Source organism: Bubalus kerabau, chromosome 9 (assembly GCF_029407905.1).
Source record: "Bubalus kerabau isolate K-KA32 ecotype Philippines breed swamp buffalo chromosome 9, PCC_UOA_SB_1v2, whole genome shotgun sequence".
In the NCBI taxonomy this organism is placed as follows: domain Eukaryota; kingdom Metazoa; phylum Chordata; class Mammalia; order Artiodactyla; family Bovidae; genus Bubalus; species Bubalus kerabau.
Genome location: NC_073632.1, coordinates 61,980,101 through 62,002,326, shown reverse-complemented (window position 1 = coordinate 62,002,326; position 22,226 = coordinate 61,980,101). Strand labels below are relative to the sequence as shown.

General features: G+C 36.4%; 1 long non-coding RNA gene across 2 annotated transcripts in view; it reads right to left on the bottom strand.

Annotated features, from left to right (window-relative positions):
- Positions 1-22,226, bottom strand: part of LOC129619935 (uncharacterized) — a 106,374-nt gene that overhangs the window by 75,307 nt on the left and 8,841 nt on the right. The window contains exon 1 of one of the 2 annotated variants that reach the window (XR_008698294.1): positions 18,094-19,345. The exons of the other annotated variant lie outside the window; for it this stretch is intronic. This is a non-coding gene — a long non-coding RNA (uncharacterized LOC129619935). Of the gene's footprint in view, positions 1-18,093; positions 19,346-22,226 lie in introns of those variants that run through there. 2 annotated transcript variants of the gene reach the window in all.

Below are 22,226 nucleotides of genomic sequence, written 5' to 3'. Positions count from 1 at the left end.
AGTGACTGACTTTATTTTGGGGGGCTACCAAATCACTGCAGATGGTGACTGCAGCCATGAAATTGAAAGACACCTGTTCCTTGGAAGAAAAGTTATGACCAACTAAGACAGCATATTGAAAAGCAGAGACATTACTTTGCCAACAAAGGTCTGTCTAGCCAAGGCTATGGTTTTTCCAGTAGTCATGTATGGATGTGGGAGCTGAACTATAAAAAAAGCTGAACACCGAAGAATTGATGCTTTTGAGCTGTGGTGTTGGAGAAGACTCTTGAGAATCCCTTGGACTATAAGGAGATCCAACCAGTCCATCCTAAAGGGTAAAACTGGGCTCATAAAATTAGTTAGAAAGTATTCTCTCTGCTTCTCTCTTTTTGAAGACATTGTAGAGAATTGTATAATCTATTCCTTAAAAATTTGGTAGAATTCAATAGTGAATCACTGTATGCCTGGTGCTGTTTTGAATATTAATTATTGATTCAAGTTCTTTATTAGTTATCAGCCTATTCAGATTGTCCATTTCTTCTTGTGTGAATTTTGGCATATTGTCAATCAAGGGATCAGTCCATTTCATCAAGTTAATGGGCATAGAATTGTTCAGTTTTCCTTTAATATTTATGGGATCTACCCTGATAACCCTCTTTTTATTTCTAACAGTAATTTGTGTCCTCTTTTTTTCTTAGCTCACTGAATTTGTTGCTCTTTTCAAAGAACCAGCTTTGGCTTCATTGATTTTCTCTATTGATTTCCTGTTTTCAATTGTATTGATTTCTGCTCTGATTAATATTTATTTTCTTCTGCTTACCTTGGATTAATTTGATCTTGTTTTTATAGTTTCCTAATGTAGAAGTTTATATAATTAGTTTGAGGTCTTTCTTCTTTGCTAGGTCTCACATTCAATGCTATAAACTTTCTTCTAAGCCTGACTTTTGCTGAATTCCACAATTTTTGATTTTACGTTTTTATTTTCTTTGATTTCAAAATATATTTTAACTTGAGATTTCTTTGACCCATGTACTATTTAAAAGTATGTTGTTTAATCTCCGTGTTGTGGGGATTTTTCAGCTGTCTGTTGTTTCTAGTATTACCATCAATCAGCAGGATGTAATTAACTCTTAGATTTTTATTTATTTACTAGAAGAGGAAGTAAAAATATGCTTCATTAATGTGAGAGTTAAAGAAGGAGACAAGAAAGTCTAAGAGACCCTAAAAAATCTGTACATTTAATATGTCTGAACTATTTGTCTTGGGCCTTTTAGTTTAAAAAATTACCTACCTTATCTATAATTCATTCCACTTGTTTAGTCTTCAGTGAATCAGCAACTTTTCAAAAATATCATACATCACACAACTTGATGGAGGCAAAATAAGATCAAAGTGTAATCTTTATGTTAGTATCAAGATATTTTAAAAAGTAATAAATTCCTAGACTATTTTGGGTAAAGTGAAGAGTCATTTTGATGCCGCCATTGAGATAATTTATCAGCCTTCTGGTCTCTGTCTCCAAATTTTAAGCTACTATCTAGTGGAACAACAGAATGGTGTTGTGGGCTCTAAAATATTCATATTGGCAAATACAGTATGGAAAGCAAAACATTATGGGATTAGTCATTTCTCCATATCACTTTAAGTTATGTACATTGCCAGACCTCCAGGTGAGTACACAGAAAGCTCAGGGTTCTAAGGCCTCATTATTGTGATTTTGGCAAATGAGCATAAGCTTAAAATGAGAACTGTCTCTTCATCCAATGGCATCACCATGTGTGCATTCCTTTCCCCTGCTTCAGTTGTTCAGTTCTTCATATCACAGCATTTTTTTTCTTCAAATTAAACTATTCCAGCTTTCACCATTTGAAGAAACAGTATATATTTCTAGTACTTTCATCATTTTGTTTATGCCTACAATTACTTTGAAGTTCAAATCTAGAATTTGAAAGGGCTATGATCATTATGCAATTAATTAAAAAGAATTCAGTATATGTGGGAATATCTTGAAACATGAAGTTGGGAGGTTATTAAGTCTACTGAGTGATGTGTGAGTGCGTGTATATGTTTTAAGTCCATAAATATTGGATATCACATTGCAGAGAAACTCTTCTTTAACCCAAGAAAAGAGGAGGATAATGTCAATGAAGTTGTGACACCATACCTAATCATTCTGGATAATTCCAGAAAGTAATTTCTAGATGACCTTAAGTTTCTCCATTGTCATATTAAACTTTAAATAACAGTTTATTTACACTTCAACACCAAAAATCTGTAAGGTTCTTTTTCTGGTATTCATTGTAATTTTACAGATGAATTCCAATGAACAGTGGTAAACATTATTGCAAAAGGAAATAAAATCTGGGAATAAATTATTGCCATTGCTATTCATTCTCAAATATAAATATTTCACTTTTTCCAAAAGATTTTGCTTTAATGTGTACACAAACTTATTAAGAGAAATATTGAAAAGGAACATCAATGAACACAATTCATGCTTGAAAAGATAATTGTGGTCAGTGGCTTATAAATAATAAAATTAGGAAGTGATAATATAATAGCAGTGTAAGCAGTCACTTTTACTCATGATTAAGTGATTCATTTTTAAAGAAATCTAATAGATGGAGACATTGTCAAGTATGTGGATTATATGATATTATGCCATGCAAAAAAGGATAAAATCTGCACTTGGCTTATTGTCAGATAGTGCTTTAAATTCCTGTCTGGATTTAAAATGCAGATGTTTCACTGTGGACTTCACCTCATTAGAAAAGATCAACCACCCACATGAAATCACAAAATATATAAACTCAGAGTCTATGGTAGTTTGAAGAGGTTCATAAACTTGAATTGACTCTAAGCATTTTACTTCTGTTAGCAACTGGAGATATTTATATATATATAAAATAATCCTTTGAATCCTAAGCACTACCAGGTATCTTATGTAACACATCATCTTCAAACTCTAATCTTTGATTTATACTAGATGCGAATCAGAATTTACTGATCTACTAGTACTTTTCAAAGAGATGGGTAAATAGATGAAAGTGATAAAAGGACTCCCCTTGCGGTTTAGATGGTAAAGAATCTGCTTGCAGTACAGGAAACCAGGGTTTGATCTGTGTGTGTGTGTGTGTGTGTGTGTGTGTGTGTGTGTTAGTCGCTCAGTTGTGTCCAACTCTTTGCAGCCCCATGGACTGTAGCCTGCCAGGCTCCTCTGTCCATTGAACCCTCCAGGCAAGAATACTGGAGTGGATAGCCATTACTTTTGCCAAGGATCTTCCCAACCCAGGGAATGAACCTGGGTATTCCACATTGCTGGCAGATTCTTTACTGTCTGAGCCAACAGCAAAGCCCTTTGATCCTGATAGTTATTATAAAATACTAGAGTTGGACATGACTGAGTGCTTTCACTTCACTTCACATTTCATGTTGTATAATATATCCTTATAGATTATTTTATATATAATAGTTTTTAATTATTAATCCCCTACCTTTATCTTGTCCCTCCTTCCTTCCCTCTTCCCACTGGTGGTTTGTTCTCTATGCCTTGAGTCTGTTTCTTTTTTGTTACATTCACCAGTTTGCCATATTTTTAGATTCTAAATATAAGTGATATAATGTAATATTTGTCTTCTTCTGCCACAGCTGCTTTATCCATTTATCTGTTGATAAACCTACCTACACTTAGGTAGCTTTGTGTCTTGGCAATGGGAAATAATGCTACTGTGAACATTGGAGCATGTACCTTTTCAAATTAGTGTTTTGGGTTGGTTTTTTTTTAGATATGTACTCAGGAGTAGAATTGCTATGTCATATGATAGTTCTATTTTTAATTTTTCAAGAAACATCCATACTCTTTTCCATAGTGGCTGCACCAACTTACACTCCTACCAATAGTGTACAAGGGTTCACTTTCTCCACATCCTTGCCAACATTTGTTACTTGTATTCATTCTGATGATAGTCATTCTTGAGTTGAGTGGCTGCTGCTGCTAAGTCGCATCAGTCATGTCCGACTCTGTGCGATCCCACAGACGGCAGCCCACCAGGCTCCCTCGTCCTTGGGATTCTCCAGGCAAGAACACTGCAGTGGGTTGCCATTTCCTTCTCCAATGCATGAAAGTGAAAAGTCAAAGTGAAGTCGCTTAGTCATGTCCTACCCTTAGCGACCCCATGGACTACAGCCCACCAGGCTCCTCTGTCCATGGGATTTTCCAGGCAAGAGTACTGGAGTGGGTGGCCATTGCCTTCTCCAAATGTCTGTAAAATGGCTTCATAGTAAGGCTTTCTCTAAAGGAGAAAGCTAATGGGCTCAAGGAGATATTTTCAAATCAGTAAGAACAATATGAGGAGAGAAGCCTGCTGATGATTCAAGTCTAAGACAGGGCTGATGTTTCTATGTTGTGGAAAGCTTGGAAGTTGCAAATGGCTATTGAAGAGGAATGCTTTTCAACATTTTTTAAAATATACATCATAACTCTAACAGAAATGTCACTGTTTGTAAGACTGAAGTAAATAGTTATGATTTGTTATTTTAAAAGTTAGTAGTCCATGGTTCTTATTCTCCCAGGTCCTTCCCTGGCTTCTTATATAAGTAATTATTCTAGCATATGTAAATATACAAAAAGGAAACTTTAAATATATATGTCATATGTGTATGATTCTTGAAAGATAAGAACTCACTATACATCTCCAAATTGATTTTCACAATCGTTAATGAGTTGGACAATTTTAAAAAAACTTAGGATGATGCCTACATTATATTAAGTAGGGTATAAGAATTTATTATATTTTCTGCATAACAAAAAGTTGTCTTCTCTTTAAAATCTGTGTATTATCTGTGTATGTGTATATCTGTATGCATATGCATCTTCACCAAGTGAGATCAAATAAAAATCATTTTAAACATGTTTTATAGAGGGTATTGGAGAAGGAAATGGCAACCCACTCCAGTGTTCTTGCCTGGAGAATCCCAGGTGTGTGGGAGCCTGGGGGGCTGCCATATATGGGGTCACACAGAGTTGGACACGACTGAAGTGACTTAGCAGCAGCAGCAGCATAGAGGGTATTATGTACAAAAACAAACCTATAGTTCTTAAATTTATCTCAGTTAGATACCAAATGAATGAGTAAAGTTTAGAAGAATTCCCAACTTCAAAGCCATGGAGTATTTATGTTGAAAACAATGAATCTATCAAGTCTGCTTTATCTTCACATCATTCAGGATGTAGTTTCCCTCAGTCTGAATCCCTATGGCTTTTCAAATGGAGGAACTGGATATGACACTTTCTGAAGGTCATACTCAAGTTAAGCTCTTCTTTGAGTGAAATCTTTCTTTAGAAAATTATACACATCCGCACTCATGAGTCTGCCAGGGCTCCTAAATTTTATGTGTTTTCCTACTAACTTTGCTGTCTGCTATCTACGTTAATCTTAATAAAAGTTATATTCAGTAAAAATATTCATTAAAAATCATACCTTCCAATGTTCAATATGTAGAAGTAGACGCAAACTTTGAAATGTATATCTTTTCCACATTAAATTTCTTTGTGGTGGATTCATTTCGATATTTGGCAAAACTAATACAATATTGTAAAGTTTAAAAATAAAATAAAATTTAAAAAAAAGAAAATTTTAAAACAAACAAAAAGAAATTTCTTTGAGAAGATTAACCTTCAATTTTTCTTTCATTTGACTCATCAGCAACTTTTTAAATATCTGATATAAATAAAGAAGTTGGTACTATACCTTCAACTTTCAATGTTAATGTTTAATTCAAACAAAGAGTGAGTTAGAAACTTTTTTAACCTGTGTTCCTTCTCACCAGTTTTGCAAGTTTTAAAGAGGCTCTGAATAATAGGAAAGGGCTTAAGCACATGCTAACTGCTACGAAAAGTGAAACATTTAATGTAATATTTGACATTCTTAGAGAAATCCTATCAGAAATAATAAAAACTAAATTGAAGACTAGGTCTACTTGTATTTCTGGTATTGACCTCAGGTCCACTGATCTGGAAAATTAGCATCTGGCCAAGAATGATAAGACCTACAATACTTAAGAAGCAAGTGGAAAATAGATTTTAAGAAATTCAAGAACAACTTCTTACAATGTGCACGCCTGGGCTGCATGCTGAATTCATAAACTTTATGCCTATGTATATACTCAGATATTTTCAAGTAGACTGTGCTTAAAAGTATTTCTACCTAAATAAAGTCGTGATTGAAGTGGGTGAGCAGATGGCAGCCTAGATGCAGAGACTGGCTTACTCAAAGAATAATAAGAATTTTACTTCACATATAGGCTTTTAGTAAAAACTGCAAAATTGAAGTAATACTATTATTCTCATTTTACTCTAATTTGTCAGTATTTGTGAAAAGGAAGATAAATTCGATTAATGATCCTAATGCCCAAAGCGTATGCTTAAGAAGAACTAAAGACTTTAGATTGGGTTACTATGGTTCAAGTGGAAGCTTATGCATGCTTAAGAGTTGATTAGAGAAAATAAGTTCCTTCTTAGGTGTTAATGGAATCTGTCACTCTCAGAGATGATCTTGGAAAGTTTCTCATTTATTAATAAACAAAATTCAGTCTAGATCTAAGTTTATCTGGATCTTGATGTTCAACCATGAAAACATAGTTCAAAAAATTTGTGCTCTGCAGGAACCTGACAAGGTTAGCAGTTTAATCTGCACCTGTAATTAATTTAGGGAGATGAGACAAATTGTTGGTACATGGAGATAATGATTAGTTTTATAGACTGAATAGTACCCATTGTAAAATATGTGTTCAGCCAGTATTGTGGGCTTCCTTGGCAGCTCAGCTGTAAAGAATCCTCCTGCAGTACACATGGGTTTGACCCCCTGAGTCTGGAAGATCTCCAGAGGAGGGCATAGCAACCCACTCTAGTATTCTTTCTGGGAAAAATCCCATGCGCAGAGGGGCCTGGCATACAATGGTCCACGGGATCACAGAGTCAGACACTACTGAAGCAAGTGAGCACAGCACGGCAGTCAGTATAGTACAATACTTCTCCCATGGGTACAGTGAAGGTACAGTGAAGGCTCAGGGTAATTTCTTTTGCAACTTACAAACCATGTCTGTGATTATGAATTGGTTTTTCATTTTCTATTATATTCAGCTGCATTTAGGTAAATTCACTAACTCTCTTTCATTTATCTCATTTGAACAGCTTTTCAGATCTGAAACAAAATATTGTTTTCTTTACAGCAGTGCGTGCACAAGCAGAATCATGCGGTGGATATCTAGCCACTACAGCCCGGGAGACTGGTTAAAAGAATTTGGATTAAGAAAAGAAAGGCTAGATTAGGATCCAGAGAATTAAGTTCCAATCTCTGCTTAGTCCCCACTGTCAAGTGGTATGACTTCAGTCAGAGTCCTATACTTCCAAGAGTGAGTCGAGTTGGCCTGTAACTTGAGTTATAAAATAAAGAAGTCAATGTAAATGTTTTCAGGTTTCCTTTAAGGAATAATATTTCATCATTTAAGTCTATCTGGTCTGATTTGTATTTTTCATTTGCACAGATGATAAATAGCTAGAAAAGAAGGAAAGCAGCCCAGGATCTCTAAGTGAGAGAGCCTGGATTAGGCCTAATAGCTATTTTCAAGGTAAGTTTAGGCTTAGGATAAAACATTATTTTCAATATCTTGGGATCTAAGTGATAATAATATGTTCAAGTGGAAGATCATTATTAAAAGTGGGTCTGAAAAGGAAAATTATAGACCAATAGCTTTCATGAATACAGATGCAAAAATCCTCAACAAGATATTAGGAAGCCAAATCCAACAATACATAAGGAGGATCATATGCCACAGTCAAGTTGGATTCATTCCAAGTTTGTCATGCTGGATCAACATATGCAATTCAATCATTATGATACACCACAACAAAAGACAAGACAAAAGTCACATAATCATCTCAATGGTTGCATAAAAAGCATTTTATAAAATTCAACATCAATTATTGGTTAAAAACTCTAGGCAAAGTGGGTATAGAAGGAAAATTATTTCCACATAATAAAAGCCACTTATTACTAGCCTACAAGTAGCGTAATATTTAACAGTGAAAAGACAAAAGACTTTCCACTAGGAAGAAGATGAGTATGCTCACTCTCATCATGTCTATTCAACATACTATTTGAAGTCCTAGCCAGAGCAATGCAGCAAGAAAAAGAAATAAAAGGTATCCAAATCAGAAGGAAGAGACGAAACTGTTTGTAGATGACCAGATACTCTCTAAAGAGAACCCTTTAGTCTCCACACCAAAGCTATTTGAATAAATGAAGCCAGCAAGGTAAAAGAATACAAGATAAATATACAGAAATTTTTGTATGTCTTTACACTGAAAATGAAATGAAATATCAGAAAGATAAAGCAAAAAAAAGTAAATTGCATTTAAATTGCATTTAAAAAATACCTAGGAATAAACTTAACCAGGGAGGTGAAAGACCTATATGTTGAAAACTGTAAAACATTGATGAAACTGAAGACAGCTCAAAGAAATAGAAAGATAGCCCATGCTCTTGAGTTGAAACAATTAATATTGTTCAAATGGCCATACTACCCAAAGTAATATACAGATTTAATGTAATCCCTATTGAATATCCATAACATTTTTCACAGAACTAGAACAAATTATACTAAAATTTATATGAAACCACAAAAGATCCAAAATTGCTGAAGCAATTCCAAAGAAAAAGAACAAAACTTGAGGCATAAACCTTTAAGACTTCAGACAAATACTACAAAGCTATAGTAATCAAAATAGTGTGGTATTGACATAGGACATATAGATCAATAAACAGAATAGAGAGCCCAGAAATAAACCCAGACACCTATAATCAATTAATCTATGACAAAGGAGGCAATATACAATGTAGAAAAACAGTCTCTTAAAAAAGCAAAATAGCTGAACTCATAAAATAAGACAAATAATAATAATTAAAAAGAAAATAAAAAACTGGTGTTAGGAAAGCCAGACAGCTATATATAAGCCAATGAAATTAGAGCACTTCTTCACACCATACACAAAAATAAACTCAAAATGACTTATAGACATAAATATAAGACATGACACCATAACACTCACAGAAGAAAACACAGGCAAAACATTCTTGGACATAAATTATAGCAATATTTTCTTAGATCAGTCTCCCAAGGCAATAGAAAATAAAGCAAAAATAAACAAAGGAATCTAATCAAACTTAAAAGCTTTTGCACAGCAAAAGAAACCATCAACAAAATGAAAAGACCTACAGAATGATTGAAAATATTTGCAAATAATGCAACTGAGATGGGGTTAATTTCCAAAATATGTGGCAAATCATATAACTCAATACTGAAAACACAAACAATGTAATCAAAAATGAGAGGAAGACCCAAATTAGACATTTCTCCAAAGAAGACATAGTGTGTGTGTTCGTCACTCAGTCAACTCCAATTCTTTGTGACTGCAAGGACTGTAGCCCATCAGGCTCTCTGACCATGGAATTCTCCAGGCAAGAGTACTGGAGTGAGTTGCCATTTTCTTCTCCAAAATAAGACATGCAGATGGCCAAAAGATGTTCCACATCACTAATTACTAGAGAAAAACAAATAATAACTACAATGAGGTATCACCTCACACTGATCAGAATGGCCATCACCAAAAAAGTCAAGAGATAAATACTGGAGAGAAAAGGGAATCCACACTGTTCGTAAGAATGAAATTTGGTGTAGCAACTATGGAAAACAGTATGGAGGTTCCTTAAAAAAATAAAAATAGTACTACCAGATGATCCACCAATCCCACTTCTGGGCATATATCCAGAAATGATTAAAACTCTAATTCAAAAAGATACATGCACCTCCAATGATCATAGCAATGCTATTTATAATAGCTAAGCCATATAAACAACCCAAGTGCCCACCAACAGATGACCAAATTAAGATGTGGTGTATATATAAACATAATCAAATATTACTTAGACATAAAAAATGAAACACTGCCATCTGCAGCACATAGATGAACCCAGAGAATATTATACATGGTCAAGTATGTCAGTTCAGTCGCTCAGTTGTGTCCAACTCTTTGCGACCCCATGAATTGCAGCACGCCAGGCCTCCCTGTCCATCACCAACTCCCAGAGCTCACTCAAACTCACATCCATCGAGTCAGTGATGCCATCCAGCCATCTCATCCTCTGTCTTCCCCTTCTCCTCCTGCCCCCAATCCCTCCCAGCATCAGAGTCCTTTCCAATGAGCTAACTCTTCGCATGAGGTGGCCAAAGTACTGGAGTTTCAGTTTTAGCATCGTTCCTTCCAAATAACACCCAGGACTGATCTCCTTCAGAATGGACTGGTTGGATCTCCTTGCAGTCCAAGGGACTCTCAAGAGTCTTCTCCAACACCACAGTATGTCAGAGAAAGACAAATACCATATGATTTCACTTGCACATGGAATCTAAAAACTAATACAAGTGAATCTGTGTATAAAACAGAAAATCCATAAACACAGAAAACAAACTAATGGTTACCAAGGAGTAACCATTAGAAGGAGGATGGATAAATTAGGAATTAACAGATATAAACTACTATACATAAAATAAATAAGCAATAAGGATTTATGTATAGCACAGGGAACTATTCAATATCTCATAATAACCTATAATGGATAATAGTCTGAAATATATATGCATATGCTTCTGAATCATTTTATTGTACACCTGAAATTAACATAATACTATAATTCAACTATACTTCCATTTAAAAAAGTAGGTCTAGGCATATGGTAAGTAAGTGTCCAGCAGGCACTCAGTGAATAGTCTGCAAGCTCACATTTGCAAGCTGGATGTGTGCCTGAGTGTCAGTGGCTTTCTGAATAGTTTTCTTCATCCTCCCTTTGATGCATTAGTGATCCAAACTCTTTTTGTTCTGAGCAGCTATACAGGAAATCTGAGCAACCTAGAACATAAAGCTGGTCTCTCACTCTATGTATCTGAACTCTGTCTGCTACATCCCTGCACAAGCTTAGTTTTAATCAGATAAAAACAAAACCACCACAACAATAAAAAATTAAAAGATACCTATCTTCTATCTACCTGTTTCTTCTTATAGATTGCCATAGGTAAATATCAATATCCATCAAGCTTTTTCCAACTTAAGGGCTGTCTGTAATATTTTATTTTGCTTTAAGTTTTTCTAAGTATTATGAATAGTCTACCATTCTATCTGGTGGGCTACAGTCCATGGGGTTGCAAAGAGTCAGAATGGCTGCAACTAAGCACAGCACATAGCACACCTTCTATCATGTATTTGATTTTTGTCTGAAAATTTTGCATCACAGTTTCATGAATAAAGATATTTCAACCTACCCTCATCAACATGGCAAACCTCACTGAAGTCCCAAACTATACATTCTATCACTTTGGGTACCTAAAGGCAGAAAATCTAGGTACACGATTCTAAACAAAGTCTTATTAATAATTCATCAATATTTTTTGTATCTTCACAATATTTTTGTATCTTCTAAGTGATATTATATTTCTTAAAAGTCTACGTTTGGCACCCCAACTGGCAAAGACTAAGGCTAAAAAATTTCTACCAGAAACCAAACTTTTATTCAGTCTACAATTCATTAAAATTTTCTTTTAAATCTCACTTAGGGAAATGTTTATCAACAACTTTGTCAATTTCTAGTCTAATTTACCTGCTACACTAAAAATGGTTTGGTCTTTTAATCAGTAAAACAATATACACCTAAAAATGTATTAACATACATGTTATGGACTGCCTATAAGTCAGAGTCACAAACACCAGACATACTTCAACTTTGGTGGATATCCTCTTAATAGGATCCTCAGTCCCTCATCCTAGACAATATCACCAGGCTCAGGAGTTTACCACTGGAGATGACATTGTTCCCTGCAACGACTTGCCCAGAGACTAAACCTCTGTAACACAGATACCCAGATGAGATGGTTGGATGAGATGGTTAGAGGCTACCTCTAGCCTCTAGCTACCAGAGGCTACCTCTCCAAAGAGGCTGATAAATTGGACATGAAACATTTATTTCTATTCTTCCTTTTTTATTAGAAAGAAAGTTAAAATGTTAGTTGCTCAGTCCTGTCCGACTCTTTGTGATTCCACAGACTGTAGCCTGCCAGGCTCCTCTATCCATGGAATTCTTCAGGCAGGAATACTGGAGTGTATTGCCATGCTCTTCTCTAGGGGATTTTCCCGACCCAGGGATTGAACCCAGATCTCCTGCATTGCCAGAAGTTTCTTTACGGTTTGAGCTACCAGGGGGCAGTTTGTTATTAGAGCTTTTATTATATTTTGGGGGTTTGCTGTCCATTTAATCCATGTTTCTGGTATATTCCTTGCCATCTCATGTACCCCTACCTAAGGGAGTACACTTGACTGATCTATCAGTTCATACCCTTCAACAAACATAGCTGCTGTGCCTGCCACCTTGCCCTGAGGGATACCCCAGTTCAGTTCTGTCGCTCAGTAGTGTCCGACTCTTTGCGACCCCATGGACTGCAGCATGCAAGGCCTCCCTGTCCATCACCAACTCCCAGAGTTTATTCAAACTCATGTCCATTGAGTCAGTGATGCCATCCAACCATCTCATCCTCTGTTGTCCCCTTCTCCTCCAGCCTTCAATCTTTCCCAGCATCAGGGTCTTTTCAAATGAGTCAGTTATTTGCATCAAGTTGCCTAAGTATTGAAGTTTCAGCTTCAGCATCAGTTCTTCCAATGAACGCTCAGGACTGATCTACTTTAGGATGGACTGGTTGGATCTTCTTGCAGTCCAAGGGACTCTCAAGCGTCTTCTCCAACACCACAGATCAAAAGCATCAATTCTTCAGCACTCAGCTTTCTCTAGAGTCCAACTCTCACATCTGTACATGACTACTGGAAAAAACCTAGCTTTGACTAGATGGACGTTTTTTGGCAAAATAACGTCTCTGCTTTTTAATATTCTGTCTAGGTTGGTCATAGCTTTTCTTCCAAGGAACAAGTGTCTTTTAATTTCATGGCTGCAGTCACCGTCTGCAGTGATTATGGAGACCAAAAAAATAAAGTCAGTCACTGTTTCCATAGGGGGATACACCAAAATATCATCAAAAAATGCCTAATGCACACTATTACTGAACCAGGTTCATTTGCTTGATGTGCAGCAAGCCAAGGAGAACCCACTCCAGTACTCTTGCCTGGAAAATCCCATGGTCGGAGGAGCCTGGTAGGCTGCAGTCCATGGTGTCGCTAAGAGTCAGACATGACTGAGCAACTTCACTTTCACTTTTCACTTTCACACAATGGAGAAGGCAATGGCAACCCACTCCAGTGTTCTTGCCTGGAGAATACCAGGGACAGAGGAGCCCGGTGGGCTGCTGTCTATGGGGTCACACAGAGTCGGACACGACTGAAGCAACTTAGCAGCAGCAGAAGCAGCAGCAGCAGCAGCAAGCCAAAACAGAGACACCAAGATTTGCAGCAAAGAAAGGGTTTATTCACAAGGCAGCTAAGCAAGGAGATGAGAAAGCCAGTCTCAGATCTTCCTCCCTGAAGGTGAGGGGCTTGAGCTATTTAAGGGATACAGAAGCAGGTGGTCTTAGGCATGGGGAAAGACAATTGGAGGCAGAGAAAAGGTGAAGTAATCAGTATTCTGTGAAGTCTCAGTTACACTGCTTCTGTATGGGGATGTGTGTTCTAAAATGGTGGGGTTTAGCATGATCTGAGGGGAGAGTTTGGGGCCCTCTAATGTCAAAAGTTTATTTATTGGAATCTGCATCAGTTCAGTTCAGTTCAGTCACTCAGTCGTGTCCGACTCTTTGTAACCCCATGAATCGCAGCACACCAGGCCTCCCTGTCCATCACCAACTCCCGGAGTTCACTCAGACTCACGTCCATCGAGTCAGTGATGCCATCCAGCCATCTCATCCTCTGTCATCCCCTTATTCTCCTGCCCCCAATCCCTCCCAGCATCAGAGTCTTTTCCAATGAGTCAACTCTTCGCATGAGGTGTTCAAAGTACTGGAGTTTCAGCTTCAGCATCATTCCCTCCAAAGAAATCCCAGGGCTGATCTCCTTCAGAATGGACTGGTTGGATCTCCTTGCAGTCCAAGGGACTCTCAAGAGTCTTCTCCAACACCACAGTTCAAAAGCATCAATTCTTTGGTGCTCAGCCTTCTTCACAGTCCAATTCTCACATCCATACATGACCACAGGAAAAACCATAGCCTTGACTAGATGGACCTTTGTTGGCAAAGTAATGTCTCTGCTTTTGAATATGCTATCTAGGTTAGTCATAACTTTGCTTCCAAGGAATAAGCGTCTTTTAATTTCATGGCTGCAGTCACCATCTGCAGTGATTTTGGAGCCCCCAAAAATAAAGTCTGACACTGTTTCCACTGTTTCCCCATCTATTTGCCATGAAGTGATGGGAACGGATACCATGATCTTTGTTTTCTGAATGTTGAGCTTTAAGCCAACTTTGACACTCTCCACTTTCACTTTCATCAAGAGGCTTTTGAGTTCCTCTTCACTTTCTGCCATAAGGGTGGTGTCATCTGCATATCTGAGGTTATTGATATTCCTCCCAGCAATCTTGATTCCAGCTGGTGTTTCTTCCAGTCCAGCCTTTCCCTTGATGTACTCTGCATATAAGTTAAATAAGCAGGGTGATAATATACAGTCTTGATGTACTCCTTTTCCTATTTGGAACCAGTATGTTGTTCCATGTCCAGTCTAACGGTTGCTTCCTGACCTGCATACAGATTTCTCAAGAGGCAGGTCAGGTGGTTTGGTATTCCCACCTCTTTCAGAATTTTCCACAGTTTATTGTGATCCACACAGTCAAAGGCTTTGGCATAGTCAATAAAGCAGAAATAGATATTTTTCTGGAACTCTCTTGCTTTTTCGATTTTCCAGCCGATGTTGGAAATTTGGTCTCTGGTTCCTCTGCCTTTTCTAAAACCAGATTGAACATTGGGAAGTTCACGGTTCACGTATTGCTGAAGCCTGGCTTGGAGAATTTTGAGCATTACCTTACTAGCATGTGAGATGAGTGCAATTGTGCGGTAGTTTGAGCATTCTTTGGCATTGCCTTTCTTTGGGATTGGAATGAAAACTGACCTTTTCCAGTCCTGTGGCCACTGCTGAGTGTTCCAAACTTGCTGGCATATTGAGTGCAGCACTTTCACAGCATCATCTTTCAGGATTTGAAATAGCTCAACTGGAATTCCGTCACCTCCACTAGCTTTGTTTATAGTGATGCTTTCTAAGGCCCACTTGACTTCACATTCCAGGATGTCTGGCTCTAGGTCAGTGATCACACCATCATGATTATCTGCATAGGTACAGTTTTAATGTTGGTGGTCCCAGCCAGCCTCAGCCTGCTCAAGCTTGAACTAGACACAGCTGATTCAAGTTCCTGGGAAACACATGTGGCAAACACCTTACTGTGTGGGTTATGTGAAGCTTGGAGGGTATGCAATTTGCAATAAAATAATTAAGGTGAGCTTGCTCAGTAAAGATATGCCAAGGTGAAGGGGGTTTTAACAAACAATAGGACAAGCTCAAGGATTTCTATTAGTCATCAGTTTTTGTTCACCCTTTGGGGTTTGGTTTCAAAATATGTTTTTTAACTCTATGGGGCATAGGTTCAATACTTTTATCACACTATAATACCATGGAGATAGTACCAGATACCACAGAAATTTCAGATGTTTTCTTGGCTAATATCACCTAATGAGAAACTGAAGTTATGAGCAGCCTATAAGGACCCCTTATACTTCTATTTGTTTCTTTCCTTTTTCTCTCATAATGTTTTCTATGCTGTTTAGGCCAACTATGTCCTACTCTTTTGTGTCTCCTACTATTCAGGCCACTGAAACACCCAAAAAATCAAGTTCAAACTAGTGTTAAGACATCGAGGAAACAATTGTAACAGTTTTTGTGGCTCACCTGGTAAAGAATCCACCTGCGATGCAGATGACCTGGGCTCAGACCCTGGGTTGGGAAGATCCCCTGGAGAAGGGAAAGGCTACCCACTCCAGTATTCTGGCCTGGAGAATTCCATGGACTGTATAGACCATAGGGTCACAAAGAGTTGGACATTACTGAGTGACTTTCACTTTTATAATACTGTTTGACCCAGTATTGAATCCCTGGCAAGAGTCTGCTCAAGCTGCTTTCTTGAGCAGCCTATTTAGTCCATACCCACCACTACCTTACCTATCGGACTCTTATATCCTGGACCAATATCCACCTACCTTAATTAACCCAGGGCCAGGTACTAAGCAACCATGGACAGACCCTACTCTTTAAAGCCACTAAAATTATTCAAACTTGGCCAGTTCTAAGCCTGTTTGCCCTGTCTTGCCTGCTTTCCCTTGGAAACCACAATATAGGCTCTTGCTAATGGTCTGCCCTTCAGTTGACCACAGGTGATTCCTAGTGTAGCCCCTCATGATGTGATGTGTTCTCCCTCTCTTGAATCTGAGAGTACAAACTATCTATTCAATGGCAGTTATCTTCTGGCCTGTTGGCCTTATCAAACCCAAACAGTTTAAAAAAAGAAAAAAAAAGATATTCCCCCCCAAAAACACCTATTAAAATATTTTGTTAACGTATCATTTTCTGACATTTCATTAAAACTTTATATCCTGAGGGCCGCAGTTAAAGGTTTCTAACAGCTTGATATATCAATAATATTCTTTCTCTTCAGGGTATGAGCAGATATGTATGATAGTTTTCATACAACACAACAGTTCAAGAGGAATTAGAAATTGCCAATAAGCGTGATCTTTTATTTTTCTGGAAAGTTTAATGTGTAAGAACATAGCCATGGGCTCAAAAAGCAAAAATTACAGAATTTCAAGTACTAAACCAAATATATTCTTGTTTTTGATGTAGAGACATATATTTTAAAAGTCATTTTATCAATATTTTCCATTTTGAATTACTCTCTAATCAAATCTTTTGTACCAAGACTATCAGGTTTCATTAAAAAAAATTTACATCTGAGTTAAGAACATGCGGCTCTGATGTTTATAAAATGATTTATTTTGCATATTATTATACTTGTTAAGAGATTTATTTCTGTTTTGCTTCATTTCTTTTATTTTGAAGCTATGGTGGTACACACCGTGTTTGGGGGAGACATAGAAGTGGGGGAAGGAGAATTATTTCTAACAGAATTGCTAAGCTTTTAAAATAATAATATTTTAGAATTATAGAATAAATAGTAAATATGATGGTAATCTTTTAATTTCAATGTTTTATAAAATCTTGGATGCCCCCCAAAAGAAAAAAGATGAGGAACTAACTAAATTCAACTACCAATGAATTTTCTGAAAGCTCAAGAAAACTCTGGCGATTCTGGGGTAAACCAAACACAGCTTTGCATGGCTCAGGAGGGATTAATATACTTTGAATTACTTTAATCCTTTAGGCTCAAGGTAGTTGTTATATTAACTATATATGAAACTCCTGGGAATAGATTTCCCAGCTTTATACAAATTTTTATAGTGATCCATGTAGTGTTATAACTGAATTGAAATCACAAATACTGATTATGTTTAGAGGTCAATGCTTTCCAATCCCATCCCAATGGTTTAATTTCTTATATGATGTGAGTTGTATTCACAACTGCCTGTTTGCCCTGGGAATTGTGAAAAAATCATAAGTAACTGTGGAGATTAAGTTTTTTCTATTTTATTAGTTTTAAACCTACATTTGCATATGTGGATTTATTTTAACCTTAGTCCAAAATTTTAGCACAACAAAAGATTCCCCACTCCCTCTCTCTTCTTCTTATTGGGTCAGGTCTGTATAATCCCTTCCCCTTAGGTTGTCCCATTTTTGTTTACGTGTATTTTCCCTCCACAGTCAATTCCTAGTTCTCATTCTTGCAGATAGGTACTGATTGGTATACTCACTTCAGTACTCTGGGGAAACTTTCTTACCTATATATTGCAGACAACTAAGGAGCCCGCATGCTGCATGGAAGACTGAAGATCCCATGTGCCACAACTAAGACCCAGTGAAGACAAACAGATAAACAAAGACTTTTTAAAAAGAAAAAGGAAATCACAACTTACCAGAACAGAAAACCATGAGCTGAAACCTCCATGGAAAATAGTGTGGGGTAAGAAAATCTTAATTCTAGCTGAAGAATTGTTGGAGGCTCAGGGTGGAAAGCCTGAGAAGTAAAATCTTCAGGGTGAACAACTCACAGGGAGGTCCCCATATTTTGTGAACTTCACCCCAGGAGCTTAACTAGCTTCTCACAGTGAATCCCAGAGAAAACTACCCTGTGCTTTCCACATGAGCAGAGGAAAACAGCCATTTTGAAATACAGTAGAGCAATCCATGATTCTTAATAAGATCTGCTCTCAGTGGAAACTCATTAACTAGAGCCTAACCAGGTGGGATGTTATTAGAGGCTAAGTAACCTGGATGGCATCACTGACTCGATGGACCTGAGTCTGAGTGAACTCCGGGAGTTGGTGATGGACAGGGAGGCCTGGCGTGCTGCGATTCATGGGGTCGCAAAGAGTCAGACACGACTGAGAGACTGAACTGAACTGAACTGAACCTGGGAAAGGGAAATAGCCTACTCCAGTTGGCTCTTGCCTCCTGCATGGAGAAAAGAAAATGAGAAATACCAGTCTCCTCCAGCTTCCATGAAAAAGAACAAAAACACACAACTCCAGCCCATTTTAAAGGGGGGTACTGAGAAGTACCTGTGAAGTTCACAGTGCAGAGGCACACCTAAACACAGGATTATACAATGCCTGCCTGCCCCCACAGCATACTGCCACATTACTAAAGGTCTATTTACAGCAGTTTCTTTTACCCAATTCTTCATGTACAGATATCAGGAAAAAATTACAACAAAGTGTAAAGCCCCCTGGCATTCCCAGGCGGCTCAATGGTAAAGAATCCATCTGCCAATGCAGGAGATGTGGGTTCGATCCCTGGGTCAGGAAGATCCCCTGGAGAAGGAAATGGCAACCCACTCTAGTATTTTTGCTGGGAAAATCCCATGAAAAGAGGAGCCTGGACATGGGATCACAAAGGGTCAGACAATACTGAATGACTAAGCACACAGCTCCGTCCAAAAGACTGAGAAGTTTCCCAAACTAATGTCAGACACCGAACTACAAATCCAGGAAGCCAAGAGAACACCATGCTGGTTAAATGCTAAAATATTAAACTTGGGCATATCATTTTCAGACTAAAGGAAATAAAAGATACTGAAAAGGTCCTGAAAGAAGCCAAAAGGAAAAAAAAAAAAAAACCTTACATATGCAAGAAAAAAGCTAAGAAATATTTGTAACTTCTCAGAATCCATGCCAAAAAAAAAAAAAAAAAAAAAAAAAAACAAAAAACAAAACAATGAGTGTACTGAAATGTTTAAAGTGCAGAGAGAGAAAAAACTAGAATTCTGCACCCTATAAAATTATCTTTCAAAAGTGAAAGACTTCCTAAGGAAAATAAAAATTGAGAAAATGTATTGCCAGTAGACCTGTCTTGCAATAAATGCTTGAAGATTTTTAGAGAGGAGGAAAACAACATAGATAAGATGCAGGAAGTAAGAGCATCAAAGAAGAAATAAGTGAAGATAAAAATTTATTTTTCTTATTCTATTTGATCTAACAGAATACTTTCTTCAAAATAAAAGAGTAATGTGTATTTAAATATACATACACACACACACACACACATATATATATATACACACTTACAGACAAGTAAAATGAATAACAGCAAAATAAACATGTTAGAGGGAGGAATCAGAATTATTTTGTAATAATAAGGTGGTATCCATGAAATGATATAGTGCTATTTGAATGTCTACTTGTATTAGTTGTAAAGGTATATTGCAATCTCCACAGCAGTAACTAAAACACATTTTAAATGAAATGTAACTGATATGCTACAAAAAAGAGAATGGAATCATATAAAATGCTCAATTAAAAACACAAAATGCAGGAAACGATTGGAATATGAAAATTGGAACAAAGAACAAGACAAGTAGAAAACAGCAACAAATATAGTATATATCAATACAAATTATATCCACAATTAGGTTAAATGTTAATGGTCTAAATGTAATATAGATTAAAAGTAAATAGATTGAGATATACCATGCTAATACTAATCAAAGAACACATGAGCAGCTATATTAATTTCCAAAGTAGTCAACTTTGGAGCAAGGAAAGTTATCAGGACTAATGAAGGATATTACATAATAATAAAGGAGTCAACCCTCATAGAAGACATGACAATTCTCAGTGTGTGGTGTGCTGAACACAGCATACACTGTGAGAAACAATAAGTGGAAAGACCACAAAAAGACATAAATGAATCCACTATTGCAGCTGGAGATTTTAACACTCCTCTATCAGAAATTGAGAGAGTCAGCTGACAGAAAAGCAGTAAGCACATAGTTGACTCAGTAATTGCATCAATCAATGGGATATAATAGATAACTACAAACTACTTCATCCAACAACAGTGCAATAGATTACTCCCCAAGATACACCACATTCTGCACCGTCAAACAAGCAAATGTTTGATGAGAATTCTTATGACTCTCCTCTCATACAACAGTGGAATTAAACTAGAAATCAATAACAGAAAGCTGAAAAGTCTAAAATATTTGGAGATTAAACACATTCTAAATAATACTCAAAGAAGAAATCTTAAGAGAAGTTAAAATATATTTTGAACTCAATGGAAATAAAAGCACAGCCTAAAATTTATGGGATGCAGAAAAGGAAGCACTTTGAGGGGAATTTATAGCATTGAATGCATATATTAGAAAACAGACTTAAAATCAATCATCTAAGTGTCCACCTTAGGAAAAAATATATATATAAAGAACAAATTCAAGGTAAACAAAAGAAAAAAAACAAGAATTAGAGCAGAAATCAATAGAGAAAATTAGTGAATGCAAAAGCTGTTTCTTTTAAAAGATTAGCAAAACTAATAATAAGACTCCAGCTAAGCTAACTAAGGAAAAAAAAAAGAGAAAGGGCATAAATTGCTAAGATCAGAAATAAAATCAGATTATCACAGCAGATCCCTTGAACATTAAAGTTTTATTTAAAAAATATGATTAACAACCTTGTTCCCACAAATTTGATAATGTATATGCAAAAGATCAAGTCCCTGAGAGATACAGTCTTCCCCAAATTACACAAAATGAAATAGAAAATCTGCATAGGCTTATATATATGAAAGAAATTGAATCATTAATGAATACAACAGAAAACAGCAGGCCATAAGTGTTCACTGGTGAATTCTACTAAATATTTAAGGAAGAAATTATATGAATTGTTTATAGTCTCTTTTAGAATAGAGAAGCAAATGGAATACTTCCTAACTCTGAGCCCAGTATTAGCCTAAAACCAAAGCACATACAAATATGACAAGAAAACTATAGACCGCTATCTTTCATTAACACAGATGCAAAAGTTATCAACAAAATGTCAGCAAATCAAATCTGACAGTGTGAAAAACATTATATACTATGGCCAAAAAGAGTTTATTCAAGGTATAAAAGACTAGTTCAATATTTGAAAAACAATCAATGTAATTCATCACATCAACAAACAAAAGAGAAAAAATCAATAATCATATTAATAAATGCAAAAAACCCATTTGATAAAATCCAATACCCAATACCCTAGTTTACTGAGTGTCTCATAAAGACACTCAGTAAACTAGGAATAAATAGGAACCTCATCCAATTAATAAAGAATACCAAAAAACCTACAGCTAGCATCATATTTAATAATGAGAAATTCAAAGCCTTCCTGCTAATATCAGGGGGAAAAAAAAAAAAAAAAACCCTGTCACAAATGCTTGTAAACTTGTACCAGAAGTGCTAGCTAATGAATGGGACAAGAAAAGTATATGAAAGATATACAAATTAAGAAGAAATAAAACTGGTTTTGTTCACAGATGACATGGTTACCTATGTAAAAAATCTGAAAAGAATTGACAAAAATTCCTGAAACTAAGTGATTATAGCAAGGTTGCAAGATACAAGGTTAATATACAAAAGTCAATTGCTTTTCTATGCGTAAGAAATAAATAAGTGAATTCAAAATCAATATTGATTATACTTTATTCAGTAAAATTAAATAGATATGAATTTAAAATGTGTACATAGTCTATAAGAAGAAAGCTAGAAAACTCCAATGAACAAAATACAAAAAAG